General features: G+C 34.3%; 1 long non-coding RNA gene across 1 annotated transcript; it reads left to right on the top strand.

Moving 5' to 3' along the window:
* The first annotated feature begins 1039 nt into the window (after positions 1–1039).
* Positions 1040–10768, top strand: LOC136036018 (uncharacterized). Its single transcript, XR_010619607.1, has 2 exons — positions 1040–1100; positions 5129–10768. It is a non-coding gene; the product is annotated as an uncharacterized LOC136036018 (long non-coding RNA).
* The last annotated feature ends 2594 nt before the right edge of the window (positions 10769–13362 follow it).

The following is a 13362-nucleotide window of genomic DNA, read 5'->3' as shown; positions in this document are numbered from 1 at the left end:
GAATCTACAGACTAAAGTATGTTCCAGGAAGGTATTTTGAAGTGACTAACTCCACTCCTTCTCCCTCAAGAGGGCCCTGACCTTTGATGACCTTTAAAATATGTGTGTTATAAAAGTGAAACCTTGCAAAATACATCTTCTGCTTAATTGAAGTAGGCTACAACAAAATTGTTTTCAGATTCATAACTTTACTCAGTTCCATTTTATAAGGTTTTAAAGATACGCAAATACATTTCCTAAATTTTGAAAAAAAAACATTGATATGGCTCAAAATTCTACTCAAATAACAGGAATTGTATTTTCAGAACTAAAGGCAGAGAAAAAGCAACTAGTAACTGAAGTTTAAGGTAAAATGTTGTTTTGACAAAATTTCAATAGGTATAGACCTGTCATGTAGGCAAATTTCAAGGCCCTTCAGAGGGAGAGGGAGTGGAGGTGGGTACTTTAAAATATCTTCCCGGGACATAGTTTAGCCTGTAGATCCATCCCTGAAAGTTTCATTTTCCTAACCTAAACCCTTATTTTTTAAAGGGAATTCATCCTCTGCAGCTGCTCTGCACAGCTTACCTCGTGTTCTTTTACTTGTCCGATTCCTTATCTGACTAATGCAAGCGTTTTATGAGACATACATGACGTCAGAGGTTATTCGGATTACGCCCTCGAACGCTCTGGACTACTTGTCCGTGGGCTTGCACTTTCTGACCTCGAAAGAAAAAAGATTGTGTTGTAAGTTTATGTAAAAAAAATACGTAAGTGTAGGTAAAGATAAAGTTTATGTATGTTTATGTAAAGATAAGCTTATGTAAAAAAGATTAATGTTGCATATTTTTTTTTAAATGGATAAACATGTGAAATCGTTAAGTCTAGAGAAAAGACAAGGAAACTGTAAATAGTGGAAATCATCTTAGCTTTTCAGTGACCTGTAAGTAATCTTATGCATATTCCTTAGGACCTAAAGGGTTTTTTGGTGTTCTAGGCCCGTCTTGCATAATTGTAAATTAGAAGATAGGTAGCGTTTTACAAGCAAAAATATTTAAACTAATGACCTACTTATTCAGAAAAGAAAGGAAATTCTAACTGTGAAAAAATCAAGTTTCTAGGTGGTATAATAGAGTCTTTATAGTAGATTAAATGTTAAAAAGTGTCCAAGCGCTGGTCGTCTTACCAGGTTGCCCTAGCCAAAGCTTGGTCAATCTTCATATCATTAACCTCTAAGTGTACTTAGTTATTGCTGTTTCAGTTTGAATAAAGTAAGGTATATTCCCCAAAAGCTATTGACCTCCCCTAGCCCTTCTTTCCAAAAAAATCAAAAGTTTCAACCCAACTTCTTAGTTGTGAGACAAGGAAGGGTAGGACTATAGGCTACTCACTGAACTGATAGTTTAGTAGCCTACATTTCATCAAATTTATCACCATTGAGTAAAGCTTTCTGACCTTATATGATTTTCTGTAATTTTGACGATGCTATAGCACTGCTTAGGCTATATAAGCTTTGGAGTGTGATCATTTGAGTAGAAATTAGAAGTTATAGTACCCTTTTTAAGAATCAAGTGTGGTCAAAGGGCAATTAGCCCCCATCATGTTCATTTTTTCCCAAATGCATTAGATCATAGTTTTAACACATCTACTTTGATGAAAATAGCCTAATCCAGGCCAAATAATCTATGCCTCTAGGGTAGAAAAAACCCACAGTCCCTTGGACAAGGACTTTAGCCTGTGCTAATTGTCCATTGTTTTCATATCAGGTTCTTATGGAAGGAGTGGTTATGCAAACTTTGGTAAAATTCTAGTTAATTGACTTATTGCTATCTCACAAAGGGTTTAGGTTAGGAAAATGAAACTTTCAGGGATGTGTTTACTGGCTAAAGTATGTTCCAGGAGGGGATTTTAAAGTACCCACCTCCTCTCCTTCTCCCTCTAGAGGGCCCTGAAATTTGCCTACATGACACATTGAAATTTTGACAAAACAACACATGACCTATTGAAATTTTGACAAAGCAACATTTTACCTTAATTTTCAGTTGCTAGTCACTTTTTCTCTGCCTTTAGTTCTGAAAATGCAATTCCTGTTATTTGAGTAGAATTTTGAGCCATATCAATGTTTTTTTTTTCAAAATTTAAGAAATGTATTTGCATATCTTTAAAACCTTTAAAATAGAATTGAGCAAGGTTGTGAAGCTGAAATTTTTTTTGTACTTCAATTAAGCAGAAGATCTATTTTGCAAGGTTTCACTTTTATAACACACATATTTTTCAAGGTCATCAAAGGTCAGGGCCCTTTAGAGGGAGGAGTAGAGGTAATTGCTTCAAAATACCTTCCCAGGACATACTCTAGTCTTTAGATTTGTCCTTGAAAGTTTCCTTTTCCTGACCAAAACCCTTTCTGAGATAGCAAGAAGTCAATTAACTAGAATTTTACCCAAATTTCTACCATCTTTGATTTGAAATTGAAAGTTAAGTGTATGATGCCCTTTTTGAGAGTCAAAAGTGATCTTAGAGTGACCTGCTACCCCCTCCACACCCTCTTTTCCTTAAATGGATCAGATTACTCTTGTTTTTCTGGTTCTTGATCCTTCACAGCTGGTTCAATTTACAGGTAGCCTACCTGGGTTGAAACAATAGAGATGCAAATATAAAATCTTATCTAGACCTTTAACCAGTTGGTTCCTATGGAGTACTTTTGTTTTGCTCCAATGTCATTTTTGAGGCATCAAAGTTCTTCCCAAAAAATCCTATAAATTTGTTTTAAAATAATAATCTAATATTAAGATCAATTGAAATTATAGCTACCATTCATGAAATTTCTACAGCTGGCAATTTTTTCATACAAAATAGTTTTTTTTCAAATGTATTCTTGAACTTTTTGTTACTATTGGCTATTTTTAGCCCCTTAATGGACTCAAAATGTAAGTTCCCTGGAAGCAATTATTGTATTTGGAAAGAGAATAAAAAAGCATTAAGGGAAGAAGAAGAAGTTTATTCAATACAATACAAAATGGAAATATATACACTTTTTCACCCTCAAAAGGCTCCATGGCCAGGGATACAAGGTGGATGTATTTACTTTCTTTGTATCTAAATTATAAGACCAGAAATTTACTACCAACAAAGGCTAGCTCAAATTGTGTATTACTTTAAATTGCATTATCCACCAAAGAAGGTATTATCCTGTATGTGCTGGTTAGTGAAGATGTTAAGCCAATGTGTTGTCTGAATCCCATTCTTGAAGCCATGGCTTGGACAAGCAATCTTTGTCCACAGTTCCCTTGAAGACCTCCATACTAGGGGTTGAGACTGCTTCTTTGCTTAGGGATTTCCAGAGCCCCATGACTCTATTCAAGAAGAAGTTGTTATGTAGTATGGTGTTGGATTGTTTGCAGTACAGCTTCATGGTATGTCCTCTAGTTCTTGTTCATTGGCCATGTTCAAGCATGTTTTGTTGCAAGGACTGAGTGTACATCATTTTGTATACCATGATGAAATCCCCATAGTTCCATTGATAGGAGAGGGTAGAAATATGTGATTTCTCCAGGAAGAATCAGTAGTCCAGGATTTTATATGCCTCTACTGTTTTGTTGCTTGTCTTTGGACACACTTAAAGTTTTTTTTTCACCTTTATTTGATAGGGTTGCCACAGACTTACCAAATTCTTATTTTGGTTGAACAAGTCCTTTATGCAGCTTTGATGTCAGCTTTGGTAACCTACCTTGGAATGTTCTTTTTACCATTTCAGGTCTAGAGTGCTTTGGACACAAGTGACTGAGCATGTTGTTCAAACTTCAATTCTTCATCCACAAGTATATTCAGGTTCTTTCAGCATAGGCAGGGATCAATCAATGCCCAACACCATCTATTCTACACATTTGGTACAGACCCCACACATTCTCACTACCAAAATGGATTGCCCTGTATTTCTTAATGTTAAATTCTAACCTCCAGAGTTTTTCCCAATCTGAGAGTTTGTTTAAGTCAGTTTGTAATAAGGCTTGATCTTTGGCTGTTTTGCAGGGCTCATGATTTTCAAATCATTAGCATACAGGTTCATTTTACTTTCAACAGATTGTAGGGCATTGTTGATATAGATGTTAAGTAATGTTGGACTAAGGATTGTTCCCTGTGGGACTTCACTTTCCATTTCAGTACTATCTGAGCAAAATGCCTGAGTGTTTCCTCCATGTACCTTTATGCTCTGCCTTCTATTTTTCAGGAATGTCATCACCCACTCAATAACCTCCTGGCTTACCCCAATTGCAATACATTTTGCCTGCAGTTGAAGATGACATACTTCATCAAATTAATATTCTCAATGAATTATCTATATTTCTTCTTCCTGTCAATTGTTTACAATCTGCTGTTAAATTAAGAAAAAGACAAAAGCTTTATAATCTATTGAGTGGGTCTATAAATAATGTAAAAAAAAAAAAAAAATGTATTTGAATGCTGGGTAGTTTCACAGATTATACATTACAATAAACTGAGGCTAAAATTGTAACTAGGATGTTTTAAAATATTTAATAATATGCAGCGTTAAGGTGTTTTTTTTATCTTCAGTTTTTAGTACAACTTAATTGAAGAATATCTCTGCTTCAATAAGTATAAATCTTAGGCTACTAATGTAACAGGAAGTCTAAGAGAAAAACAAAGTAAATAAATATGTCACATTTGGGGTTTCCATTGATGTTAGTGTTTTAGGCCTTTATAGGTCAATAATTAGTATTGCACTACTGTTGTAGATTTTCTAACAATGTTTTTGTCATGTTTGTATTTCCCCCAACAAGTCTTGGAGGCAAGATGGAAGTTCTGAAAGTTATCATCTAGTTTACAATACTGAATTTTTTTTTTATTAATGAATATTTAGAAAACTAATTGGTTTTAACTTAACCCATCTAAAGAGGTTATCATTTTTAAACATATACTAGTTTAGGAAAGAGCAAGGTGTCATGCTGATAAATTGTATTTTTGAATTAGGCTTTTTTGAGAATCCTAACAGCATCTTTCTTTTGCTTTGCATTGTATCTGTACATTTTTCTTTTGGTGGGGAGGGGGGGGGGGTAGTTGGTAACCTTGCTTTTACAGACATTTGCATTTACCATCTAAAATGGTGATATTGTTTTGTCTTAAATTTCAGCTTGGAGCAATGTAAGGATTTTTCCTTGTGAAGCACCAGAGTTGATGATTGAAGATGTTTCCTATGTTGTATAGTATATACCAGGTGTAATTGGATGATTGGCCTCCCAGTTGATTATGCTCTCTAGAGTAGCATCCAGCCTCTGAAAATATCAATGGATTCGTTAATAACCATGTCTTCAGAGAGTTTATTCTTACTCAGAGAGTTTTTAGCTTACTTATTTCAGTAGTTCAAATTTTTGGTGCAAGACTTTTCAGCATGCACAATTTCAGTTTTCAAATTAGAACAACTCACATCAATATCATAAGTAATGAGCTGTTTCCAATTGACATTGTCATGTCTTTTGGAGACTATTTTTTAATTGATAGACTTTTGTTGCTTAGAAGAAGGTTGTATAGTAGGCAAACAGAACTCCAAAATAATTACAACATGGACACTGTTGCCAACACTTGTGGATATTATCTTCTTAATAAGAAGGTCTGGATTGCTGAGAATAACCAAATCAAGAATGATAGAAAATTGACCATCTCTGAAACAAATTGTTTGAGATATTGGACAAAGAGAATCAGAGAGGTCCAACAAATAAGGAGAATCCTTAATGCAAAAACCAGATCCATCAATCTATTGGATTTCAGGAAGATTAAAGTCGCCCAGAAGGACAAGATCATAATTTGCCAAAATCAGACATCACATGTGATAACATAGCAGCCAAAGTAGATTCAGAGCCGAAAACAATTGGAACACTGGGGCTTCTATATACATCATTCACATCAATCGTTTTATTGCAAAATTGTTTCAGAAAGCAATTATAACACTTTAGTTCAAAAAGTAAGGGATTTCAAATGTTGTTTGATTCCTGTAATGTTGGTTCTTCTATTCCCGACGCTGTCAAAATCTTCTTTCTCCAAAAATCTTGCCTTTAGTTCCTGTTTACTTGATTTAGGCCAAAGTTGTAGCTTATTATACACAGTAAGGAATTTTCCATGAATCTCAAATTTCAAAATAGATGAATTTTATTTAAGGAAAACCAAAATTTTTTTTAATCCAAAAATCTTTCTATATTGTTGGAAATAACCTCTTGAGCTATATTTGCAATAAAATTTTCTTGGGTTTATACTTTTCTGCCATTTTTATCCCTACTGTGCACTAAAATTTCAATAGCTCATAAAATTTGAAAAATAAAAGTCAGAACTGAAAATCAAAACCAGGTAGCATTCTGAAACCATTACCAAAGGAACTCTGAAAGAGTCTCTGTACAAGCATTTGCACAGAAAAAGAGGCTGAATATCCAACAGTGTATAACAAAGCAAATATAATATGATAAGCAAATGTTATAATATAATAAGTAAATGACATGTACTATAACAAGCAAATGATAGCCCATTCTTATCATCAAAGCTGTAGTTAGATGCATTTACTCACCTCTTTCCCTTCCTTTTTTGCTTAAAACAATTTACACTATTTTATGACTTAAAAGAAAAAGAGCTGTATTGCCTATATCTAGCATATTTCAAATCTTAAGTCAAATAGTCTCCTCTGTTGAAAATTTAATTATGCTTTTTATCAAAGAAAGCTATTTTGCTGTTCTTATGGCAAAGTTTAAATGTGGAATATTAACCCCTTGCAAGAATCTTTTAGATCTTTTTTAAGGCCATTTCTTTATCCATATGTGCTCAAAATCTATTTATTTTTATGCACGTCAATGATTATAAATAAAATTGTCTTGATTTGTTGAGCTTGTAAAAGTCTAGCCAGCCATTTTTGACAACAAATGACCACAGCCCAGGGTTTAATTCAAGACTGACAAATTTTTGCTTCTAAATTTCACAGAATATGTCTGCATTATAAGTTTTGAGCAAGTAGGAATTCTCTATGTCAGCTATCTAAACTGGCAAATAAGAAGTACTTGGTTTTTTCTAAAGAGTTTCACTATCATTACTAAAATTTAATATAATTATAATACAATAGCTAAAATAATGTAATTATAATGCTTTGCAACTTTGCCACTAAAACCTAAAAAAAAACTACTTGGTTTTTATTTAAGAATTTTGCTGCAATAACTAAAATGTAATGTGGTTAAAGGGTTTTGGAAATATGGTTGGTCATCATGTTTCAATGAATGGGCATAAGTCAATAGCTAGCAGGTTAAATCTTAAGAGTTTTTAGTGTGCATACAAAAACTAATTGGATAACATAGATTTTGTACTTCATGCAAATAACAAAAGGTTGTTGTTCAACATTCATAAAGACATAATTATTATCAAGCTAGTCATATTTATAAATTGAAATGGAATGTTAAAGTTTTGACAGACATATACATGCACAGAGTTGCTCTTTAATTTATAATTTTAGAGTACTTTCTTAGTCTTTGCCTTTAGTGCCTGTAATGTCTATGATTTGGAATACTTATTTATATGTTTCAATCTATTTCAGCAAGTTTGTATTATTCAAGGATTTAGTCACTATTTCCGAAATGGAGCTAGCTAGTCATATTTATTAATTGAATTGGAATGTTAAGGTTTTGAAAGGCAAATACATGCATAGAGTTATTCTTTAATCTCTAATTGTAGAGTACTTTCTTAGTCTTTACCTTTATTGCCTATAATGACTGGGATTTTGAAAGTTATTTATATGTTTCAATCTATTTCAGCAAGTTTTTGTCAATCAAGGATTTAGTCACTATTTCTGAAATGGAGCAAGATAGTCATAATCAAGCTAGTCATATTTATAAATTGAATTGGAATGTTAAGGTTTTGAAAGGCAAATACATGCATAGAGTTACTCTTTAATCTCTAATTGTAGAGTACTTTCTTAGTCTTTACCTTTAGTGCCTATAATGACTGGGATTTTGAAAAGTTGTTTATATGTTTCAATCTATTTCAGCATTTTTGTGTAATTCAAGGATTTAGTAACTATTTCAGAAATGGAGCAACATAAATTTCGTTTGAAGTGGAACAACTACCTGGATGTATTTCATGGAGCTTTTTTATCTCTATTAAACAGTGAACATTTCACAGATATCACTCTATCATGTGATAGCCAAAGTATCAAATGTCACAGACTTCTTCTCTCAACTTGTAGTTCCTACTTTGAAACACACTTCTAGGAATTTCACACCCCCATCCTATTATTATTCTGAAGGATGTGAGATTTCATGATCTCCTATCTTTGGTGAAATTTATGTATACAGGTGAAGTGACTGTTCCACAAGCTCAAACTAGTTCATTAACAAAGGAGCTGAAATGCTTAAAGTCAGGGGTTTTGCGTATACCAATGAGACAGTTGACCAGATACAGAAATCTAGCTATCTTGCTCAAAACACTCAAATCACTCAGACTGCTCTAAAGAGAAACAGAGTTGATACAACCTCTGAAAACAACTCATTGGCTGAAGATTCTCCCAGTAATCTAGAACCTCCTTTAGCAGATACCTCAAATGATAAGTTGGTAAACTATCCTGCTCAAACCTGTTCCTCTGTTTATCAAACAGATATTGCTGCATGCAACAATATCAAGAAGGAACTTGGATAGGTTAAAGTCAAAAGCTAACACGATGCTTTTGTAATACTTAGACACTAGAATCTCCATCCCTCCTGAAAAATACCTTTAGCTAGAAATTTAATAGCTTAACAGTTAAAAAGTACAAAGCATAAGGTAAGATTTTCCTATTACGATTTTCTCCTTTGATCTGACTTATCTTTCTCACATTCTTGTTTTGTTTAGTTCAATATGCCAATAGGCTATCGCCATAGTCCAGGGATTGGCAGCTGTCACTTTCTTTACTTTTGTCACTTGTTTTTACGATGTGTCACTTTTTCACTGAATGTTTAACTTCTTTTGTTCATCTTTTCCATCTTTTTTTGTTCATCTAGGCCAAAGCCTAGCTGACATTGGGACATCCAATGTACACACAGTCCATAACGCTGTTTTGAACAGTTTGAACAATCACGGATCCAAAGTTTCCGATTTTGCGATTCGAATTTTCTACGTCTTTAGTGGTTGGCCGGCCCACTTAGAAGACCTTGGTACCACCCAGGATAATCTCAAGCTTTCTCCATATCGTTTTCTGAAACATATGCCAGGTTCATGGCTAATCCTTGTTGTTCCATCTGAGAGACTTGATGATCAACGGGATGCTCTCTATGATTATTTCCTGAAATTCATCTCTAAGAAAAGACCAGAATTGATGAAGTCTAGCAGATACCAAGAGATATCTAGCAGTCCCAAGTGTACCACAGCCAAAGCATTAGTCCTCTTTTTCATATCTTTTGGAAAGGTATTTGCTCAGTTAATAAAGTTGTTTCAACATAAAGAACCACTTATCCACATTTTGTATGGCATAATGCTTTGACTAGCAATGATAACTGCCAGCCGTTTTTTTATGTAAAGTGCCTTGACTGATATTCAGAAGGAAAAAAAAAACTTTTTTTGAGCTCTCCCATTCAAGCAGGGATTGTCTTCCATCTGATAAAGTAGCTTGCGTTGATGGCGTGGGAGAATACCTCTCTAAGGTAGACAAAATTGATGCTCTGAACTTCAGGAGTAGTGCCAGAACTGCTTATTAGGCCTTTGTCACCACATTGAAGAGAAATCACTAGGTCAAAGTGTCCTTCAGCATTTCCTGCGCCTATGGCTGGATGATTCAAATCCTGAGACAACAACAAACGACTATGTGAAAATCGTTGGATTTATGCCTTTCCGTGTGAATACTGAAAATGCCAGTGAGAATGGAACTTGCTCCTTCTGGACCCGAGTTTGCTTAAGAACATGATTTCATTTGGGATTAATGTTTTACAGAATTTGGTTTTTAGTCTAAAAAACCATTAAGGATATACAAAATATTCCCTTGTTTCAAAGATAGTAAAAGCAGCTCTCTGCATGTCGCATGGGATTGCTGACGTTGAACGTGATTTTTGCCTGCCAGAACGGATCATGAGTAAGGAAAAATCATTGATGGAATTAAATGCTCAATGCTAGGCTGATAATCTCAGATGCTCTAAAGAAGTTTGAGAACAGCCCCAAGTTAGTCCCTATTGCCAGAGAGCTGTTAATTTGGGGTGAAATGCATGCCAAAAGTTCAAACTGTACCTGGAATCTGATTGATCTAAACAGACCAAAGAGGAGTCCAAAAGGAAAGAAGAAGGCAAGAGAAAAAGAGGAGAAACAGAGGATGTTATATGAAAAGAAGACTAAAACCTAGAAAAAGATCTGATTGAGGAGAAGTCAGTTGAAAAGGAGGAAAGACAAAGGGCAGAAAGGCCCTTTTTGCCTTTGTCAGCTTCATTAGCAAGAAGCTAATGAGTTGCTGAAAAATCATAAATGCCAAAGACTTAATAGAAATAAGCCTCGCACAAATTATGATTGAGGCTTTGAGCCAGAAAATGCGTGAAGATGATAAGGCAGCTAAAGAGTTTAAGCTGATGCACAGCATGCGAAACATGCTATAGTCTTCCTTAATTTTGTCATTTTTTGCTGAAAGGAACAAATAGAGGGAAGTATTTTGTACTGTTCTATTTTTGACTTTAATATAAATCAAAAGCATTTAGCTGAGCTCATGAAAAAAAAAAAAAAAAAAAAAAAAAAAAAAAAAAAAAAAAAAAAAAAAAAAAAAAAAAAAAAAAAAAAAAAAAAAAAACAAGAAGGAGAATACATGCACCATTGATCAAAACACCAACTGCCACTTTTTGTGTTCACGAAGAGTTTCTAAGGTGCACATATCATAAATTCAAGATCATAATTGGTTCATAATAAGCGCAATCAAAAGTTCATTTTTTTTTTATCAAAAGTCCACATTTTTCACAAAAATCTAGCAGGAGGCCTGGAGATATAAAATGTGAGGTTAGGGTCTTCATACGTTAGGTTTAAGTGAAAAAAATTGTTTCAATGTTTTTTGTAACAATATAAACTGAAGATTGCTGGAAATAGGCATTGCCAAACATCTGTATGCATGATCTTCATAATCTTTTTGAGGAAAACAAACAAATCCAGTACACTTTTTAAAAACAAATCCAAGATAAAAAAAAAGCCTCCTTCTTCGACTCCTGATTTTTCAACTTAGCAAACCTTGACAAGTTTGCAATGTTAACTCCTTTAGAAACTGTTTTCAGTTCAGGAATTTACTTCATTCCTGAATAAGTTGTTAAGTTGTTCGTTGTTCCTGAATAAGTTAATTCCTGAATAAAGTTGTTTCAACATAAAGAACCACTTATCCACATTTTGTATGGCAAAATGCTTTGACTAGCAATGATGACTGCCAGCCGTTTTTTTTTTTTTTTTTGTAAAGTGCCTTGACTGATACTCAGAGGGACAAAAAAAAAAACTTTTTTTGAGCTCTCCCATTCAAGCAAGGACTTTCTTCCATCTGATAAAGTAGCTTGCGTTGATGGCGTGGGAGAATGCCTCTCTAAGGTAGACAAAATTGATGCTCTGAACTTCAGGAGTAGTGCCAGAACTGCTTACCAGGCCTTTGTCACCACATTGAAGAGAAATCACTAGGTCAAAGTGTCCTTCAGCATTTCCTGTGCCTATGGCTAGATGATTCAAATCCTGAGACGACTATGTGAAAATCGTTGGATTTATGCCTTTCCGTGTGAATACTGAAAATGCCAGTGAGAATGGAACTTGCTCCATCTGGAACCGAGTTTGCCTAAGAACATGATTTCATTTAGGATTAATGCTTTACGGAATTCGATTTTTAGTCTAAAAGACCGTTAAGGATATACAAAATATTCCCTTGTTTCAAAGATAGTAAAAGCAGCTCTCTACATGTCGCATGGGATCGCTAACGTAGAATGTGATTTTTGAACGCCAGAACGGATCATGACTAAGGAAAAATCATTGATTGAATTAAATGCTTAATGCTAGTCTGATAGTCTCTGATGCTCTAAAGAAGTTTGAGAACAGCCCCGAGCTAGTCGCTATTGCCAGAGAGCTGTTGAATTTGGTGTGAAATGCATGCCAAAAGTTTAAACTGCACCTGGAATCTGATTTATCTAAACAGGTCAAAGAGGAGTCCAAAAGGAAAGAAGAAGGCAAGAGAAAAAGAGGAGAAACAGAGGATGTTATATGAAAAGAAGACTAAAACCTGGAAAAAGATCTGATTGAGGAGAAGTCAGTTGAAAAGGAGGAAAGACAAAGGGCAGAAAGGTCCTTTCTGCCTTTGTCAGCTTCATTAGCAAGAAGCTAATGAGTTGCTGAAAAATCATAAATGCCGAAGACTTAATAGAAATAAGCCTCGCAAAAATTGTGATTGAGGCTTTGAGCCAGAAAATGCGTGAAGACGATAAGGCAGCTAAAGAGTTTAAGCTGATGCACAGCATGGGAAACATACAAAAGTCTTCCTTAATTTTTTCATTTTTTGCTGAAAGGAATAAGTAGAGGGAAGTATTCTGTACTGTTCTATTTTTGACTTTAATATAAATCAAAAGCATTTAGCTGAACTCATGAAAAAAACAAAAACAAAAAAAAACAAAAAACAAGAAGAATACGTGCAGTGATCAAAACGCCAACTGCCACTTTTTGTGTTCACGAAGAGTTTCTGAGGTGTACATATCATAAATTCAAGATAATAATTGGTTCATAATAAGCACAATCAGAAGTTCATTTTTTTTTATCAAAGTCCACATTTTTCACAAAAATCTAGCAAAACGCCAACTGCCACTTTTTGTGTTCACGAAGAGTTTCTGTGGTGTACATATCATAAATTCAAGACCATAATTGGTTCATAATAAGCACAATCAAAAGTTCGTTTTTTTTTATCAAAGTCCACATTTTTCACAAAAATCTAGCAGGAGGCCTGGAGATATAAAATGTAAGGTTAGGGTCTTCATACGTTAGGTTTAAGTGAAAAAAATTGTTTCAATGCTTTTTGTAATAAGATAAACTGATGATTGCAGGAAATAGGCATTGCCAAACATCTGTATGCATGATCTGTTTAAACTTTTTGAGGAAAACAAACAAATCCAGTACACTTTTAAAAAGAAATCCAAGATAAAAAAAAAAAGCTTCCTTCTTCGACTCCTGATTTTTCAACTTAGCAAAACTTGATAAGTTTGCAATGTTAACTCCTTTAGAAACTGTTTTCAGTTCAGGAATTTACTTCATGCTATAATTCACTGGTGTTGACTTTTTCCAGTCCTGTTAAAAGTCTACCAGATGGTCTCTCTACCACAAAGGTTAACATTTTAAGGTTACTACGTTTTCATATCACTGTATCCTCTTGGTTATTTAAGATGG

Source organism: Artemia franciscana, chromosome 15 (genome assembly GCF_032884065.1).
Source record: "Artemia franciscana chromosome 15, ASM3288406v1, whole genome shotgun sequence".
NCBI lineage: Eukaryota > Metazoa > Arthropoda > Branchiopoda > Anostraca > Artemiidae > Artemia > Artemia franciscana.
The sequence above is the reverse complement of the archived record's forward strand: the minus strand, read 5'-3'. Positions and strand labels throughout refer to the sequence as shown.